At 35.6% G+C, this 5910-nt stretch overlaps 1 long non-coding RNA gene across 1 annotated transcript; it reads left to right on the plus strand.

Annotated features, from left to right (window-relative positions):
• The first annotated feature begins 259 nt into the window (after positions 1-259).
• On the plus strand, positions 260-2335 carry LOC113285539. Its single transcript, XR_003328713.1, has 2 exons — positions 260-413; positions 1977-2335. It is a non-coding gene; the product is annotated as an uncharacterized LOC113285539 (long non-coding RNA).
• The last annotated feature ends 3575 nt before the right edge of the window (positions 2336-5910 follow it).

Genomic DNA, 5910 nt, shown 5'->3' on the forward strand with positions numbered 1-5910 from the left:
TAAATCTCTACTCGGATCCGAAACGGAACTCAACCCTTTTTAGTGGAAAACTAGGACTATATAGAGCGCGCGTGCGATCCTAATGTAGGGTGTGTATATCCCTGATGAGTGATTTAATCCCGTACGAGTAGTTTCTTCTTTTAAGGACTAGGTTGTCCCTTAGAAATATTAGAGTGCTTGTTTAGCGAAGGAAATGAAATTATCTAGAAACACTGAGCATGATTAACACGTGTTTAAGAGAGATTAATTTTTTTTTTCTTTCTCTTTTCCTTCAAAACCCAAATGCCATCCTTTCTTTTTGTTATCCACTTTCTTGTTTATTCCGTTCGATTTACTGAGACCATACGAAGGAAAATTTGATTCTTACTTTGAGATTTTGCTGATCCAATCTTGGAACACCGGTTACAATTCAGGTAGGGGATTTTCGTCTCTTGAGTTTAATTTTATGTAACAATCTTTTCTGCCTAATTTGGTTTAAATTAAATATTTTCTATCACTTTTTATGGCGTTGATGTATTTCTCTTTCAATGTTCTGGTGATGCATGTTTTACATCTTCAAGGATTTTTCTTTTATACGAATGAGCAAACGGTGATTCGAGAAATTTTGCTAAACCCTCTTCAAGTTTTTTCCTGTTTTTCAACGATCTGGTAAAATAATGATAAATTAGTTTGAAACCATCATTTCCCTGTGCTAGCCTTACTGTTTGAAATTGCACATTATTTTGAATGTCAAAAATGATTTTATGAAATTTAAAAGTGTTATACAGCAATCAGAGTTCAACTTTTCATCCCAAATAAAGTCTTGAATTAAAATTTTGAACTAACCTATGAGCTGTTTGTAAAAATGACCAAATGAATTTTACCCATTTTGTTTTAACACCTTGCATGGCACTAGATTTTGATATATATACACATATGTATTTCGTCCATTTAAACTGTTTCAAGCAGCACCAGTTTTGTTTAATTTACTCAAGTTAAAATTTTGATATTAATCTTTGCTTCACGTATTTTCCCTCTTGTCCTTTTCTGTTTTACCCATTTAGCTTCTCATAAACTTTATGTTTAAAATGAAATAACGTGTCATGCATCGAGCTAGTGCTAATGGCTCCTAGTTTATGGTTTGATAATTACCATTTTCTTCAAAAATTGCATTTGATGCTACTGCTCCACTTATGCTTATTTTATAATTGATATGGTTGGTCTTTTTCTTCATTTTATAATTTCGTATTTGATTTGATTCATACATTTCGAACTTAATAATTTTTGGCATAAAGGAAATGAAATGAAACCATACCAATGGCTTTTGGCTTAGTTGCGTGAGTGATTTCGGTAAAACCATAAACCATTTATTCGGTTTGATCTGTTTGGCCCTTCATATTAGTGTTGTGTCACCGTTATTGATGGATATTCATTTTACAATCTGGACATTTACTGTGTGACCGTTTCTTTATAAAATTATGCTTTATTTCTCTGAACTTTCAATCCATTCTCTTATAAACTTAATGCATGAATCTCGGATTTCTGGACTGTTATAGCGTCATTGCTTATAGATTGAATTAACGAGATTTGAACTCTGAGTTTCGCTTTCACCTTGGGCTTCACTTGGATTTACCGTAAGAGATTTATTGAGCATGTTTTGGAAGGATCTTGGAAGGCTACAGGTGAGTTTTTTAGGCCCATAGGGGCATCCCACAAATGTGGCTACCCGCGGAAGACCGTCCGGGACGGTGGATGATATACTGGCTATCCTAACATTAGAGACTGGTCCTCACAAGTAGCATACATGAATTCCTTCAACTTTGAATGACAAATATTCCATTTCTGCTATTAAGAATGAGTTTGGATTTGTCGAGCTTTATGTATTTTCTTAATGTGGACATGCTCATTTCTTTACCATGACTTACATTTTGATGCCTCTATCTTTCGGTACTCCTACTGAGCTGTGGCTCACCCCGTTTTGTTTTGTTTTCCCACAGAGTACGAAGCAAGGTTGAGGAAGTAAGCTTGGGAAGAGCTTGTACCGGGAGCTTGAGCAAAAGTTGGTATTTTTGCTTGTCTATAATGTGTATATCACGGGGTAATCTGGGTAGTTTATTTTGATGTTGTCCCATGTCATTTTGATGTATTTTTGTTGTATATATGATGAGAACCGGTAGAAAGTCTTTGTGTGGTTTGTAAGGAAAAACTTCGTCGTGCCGCAAAGGATAGGTCTGATTTTGGTGCATCATGGTAAACTCATTTTACTGTAATGGGACCTCCTTACCTATATATCTTAACACCTTTGGACTTCTACTTATATAATAAAAAGTCATGGCTGGTGTCCCTTTCATCTTTAGCTTTGTCTCCACTAATATAAGATAGTTGAAGTTCTTTTTAAGATTTGTTTTATGCATAAAGCCACTGGTCTTATTACATAGTTGTGTTGGATTTAATAAAAAGCACATGGATACGCTCTCTATTTTTTGGTATTAACATTGATGTTATTTTAACATTTCTGTTTAATCCGTTTGCATTATATTAGTGTAATTTGAATGTGCTGGTCATTTTTAGTACTTGGAGAGTATTTTTTTGAAACCCTTTTTTTTCCCCATGATGATGGTGTCTAGCAAAATGAGAATTGTATTTTATAAACTCGTAATGGACTAAGTTTTAAACTTTTACCATGTCCCAAATTTTCGTATTGAGACTAGATACCTTTCAAACTTCTGTTGCGTAACTAAAATTTTAATCTACCTACTGTGTGCATAAACTTTGAGAATGAACTGTGTTTTTCATATTTAGTGTGTATTTGCTTCGTTTTCGGCATTTTTCCTGCTCTTATATTTGTAAAAAAAAATTATTTAGCTTTCAAGTGACGTTCCAGGGGTTTGCCTTGCTAATCGGGCTGAAAACCGACCCGTTTGGAAGGAAATTTTCCTGATCCGTCACAGAAATACTAGGAAAATCATGCATTAATTGATAATGCTATAAATTCACATAATATTTGGGATTGTTGCTACATGCACCATATTAGGTGAATTTTGTATATTTATCGAATTGCTTTGAATAAATAAAGTGAAGAGGTACTCATCACTTATCAAACGGCTTTACCGTTTGCAGGAAGTTAGCGCGTTAAATTTGGTTTTACAATTTTAGCCCTGAACTAAAATCCACCATCAACAATTGTGTAACAGGATTATTCCAAGTTAAATCAGCAACCAAATCCATGTAAAACTCATGCAAACCAAATCCAGGGAATACCGCAGAAATAACTCCCTCTGTTTTGTTCGAATCTGAGTATTCATCCCAATTAAGCTCATTCGAACAGCCATATCAGCATTATTTGGGCCTATCAAGTTCATCCCAATCGAAAATCGAAATCAGTGATTCATTCTCAATGTAACTCTTCCAAAAAAATCCATCAAGTTTTCAAATTTCCATGTTTTGTTTCCACCCGACTAACCAGCCAAACTGGATTGCTTCCATTGACCCTACCACGTTTGTGAAGCTTAAACAAGTCTTCCCAAGCAATTACAGCTATTGAGTCTCACTGAATCGTGCAAAAATTCCAACCCTAATTCTGCATGTATCACACGTAGTTTTCCTGGGTGCCCCTTATCCATGGCATGGATCCCTTTAGCAGCTGAACCGGGGTGCCCTTAGTAAATTGATGGGCGCCTTTAGTAATTTTTCAGGGGTAACTTTAACATTTTTTTTGGGGGGGGGGTGCCCAGAGTACTTTATGGGTGTCTTTAACTTATTTCTGGGATGCCTTTAGTAATTTCCTTCGGGGGTCCAAATACCGCTTTTCGAGCAACTTTTTCCATAAGAGTTTATTTCTACAACTATACACACATAAAACACCATAATTAATACAAAAATCAAGCACTAACGATACAGACATTGGGGATAATTCAGACAAAAAAAATGTGTCTATTAATGGGTACTGGAAAAAAGTATATGAAAAAATTTTCATACGACTCAAACTCATAATAATTAAAACATCCCAAAACGCCAAATACAAATGTGAACCAATGGAGTTAAATGATATTATTCATTATATCATAGAATTGAAATATAAAGACATTAACAACAACAAGGAGTGACAGAGATACACTGAATTAAAATTAGAACGGAAAAGAGAAAGGACAAAATTTAATTCAAGAAAAGAGACCCGTTACCTACGCGTGATATAAACTTCAGGCCAAAAATGGATGATGGGTTGTGCTCGAATTTAATTTCAAAATAACAAAATCTTCTTCCTTGTTCGTGGTGGTGGTGGTGAAGCAGTGATAGAAAGGGGGAAATAAGATGGTATTAGTCGTATCAAAGGAAATATGAAGTATGTCTTCTGTTGAAAGTTTATAGCTGGTTCTAAAAAATCAAGACTAAAATTCCCTTAGCTAATGTGTAAGGACCCTCAAGCTCGTCAACGCTATTAGACCAGTCAAGATACAATTAAGCCATTAATGGAAGAATGTTGAATCAACGTTCATGGTGCTGCTACTGTTGAGGTTCAGGGTTTGAAGATAAATAAGAACTTGGATTTATTGGTGGAGTTAATGAAGAGCTGAAGATTATATGATGGGTTTGTGTGTATGTTCTTAATGTGGCTGTGTTGTACCAAAGGAAGAAGTTTTGATGACTGTTAGGAATGTTATTGAGTAATTGAAGTTGAGATAAGTTGACATATGACAGTGATGTAGGGTTTTGAGCTGAGAATGAGAAGTATGGAGATGAATCATTGGAAGTGATGATGTTGAATTGGATTGTGTTGAGCGGGTGTTGTTGAGATCTTGTAACTGTTTATGAGAACTGTTAGTATTGAGGTCTAAAGATTTATTAAGTCTGTAATGAAAAGGTGGAGCTCTAGTTAGTGGTAAAGAACTGATATTGAAAATGATTGGAGTTTGAGCTTGCCGTGACTGATGTGGAAGATTTGAATGAGTTAGGTTATGATTCGGCTGAATTGGTGTTGTTGTAAGATTTCCTGGGTTTGTATCTCAGATAATGTGATGGGTGTTAACTAGATGTTGGAGCTGAACTTAGTGGTGGTGATTGCTTGGGAATGGAACTGCATGTGATAATGCTGTTCTATGAATGAGTTACAGGTGAAGATGTCAAGCGGTCATAGAAGTTGATATTAGTGTGTGTGTTAAGAGATTTCAAGTGAAGCCTTGTATTGTTGTTGCTGTGTTGGGAATTGCAGGTGCAACTGAAATTGAGATGGAGATAGTGTTAAGGTTGATCATAATTAAATGGATGGGGTATTGTTGGTATAACTGTGAAGTTTAGTTGAATATGATAATTTGTAACGGGAAATATAATGGTTGAGTGGATTGATGTTGGAATGATTAAGAATAAGAGTTAGGTTGAGTTTGTAGTCATGGTATGTTTGTGTTCAGCTGGACCTATTCTAGTGCAGCTTTGCCTTTTGGCCTGTGCAATGGCTCAGACCAGTGTTCTTTTGCTCAGTCAGTCTGTCTGACTCAGTTAATCTGACTGACTTGAATCAGCGTTAACTCTCTGAGTTTACCTGTCTTGACTGAGTTGAACTATTTGACCCGATTTCCTGTTTGACTCAGTGGACCAGTTGACCTTGACCTTAACTAAACGTTGACTGTTAATGACCTATCTGACCTGACAGAGACTGTTATTGACTATTAGATGACTCAGATGGACTGGACTTTGTGTTAATGGGCTGGTTGATGGACTTGGACTTAGAGACAGTTTTCTGAATGTTAATTGGACCTTTATAGTCCGAATTAGCCTTTGGTTCCTTCTACAAAGTTGTAGATATTTATAAGACTATTTATGATGGACTACATAACCAACCTAATTGAATTAGTAAACCTTAGCCATGCTAAATATAGAGAATGAAGAGGTATAAATATATAAATGGGCTTAGAACCATTAGATAGCTCACTTAAC

The sequence above is a fragment of the Papaver somniferum genome, chromosome 6 (genome assembly GCF_003573695.1).
Source record: "Papaver somniferum cultivar HN1 chromosome 6, ASM357369v1, whole genome shotgun sequence".
Taxonomy (NCBI): domain Eukaryota; kingdom Viridiplantae; phylum Streptophyta; class Magnoliopsida; order Ranunculales; family Papaveraceae; genus Papaver; species Papaver somniferum.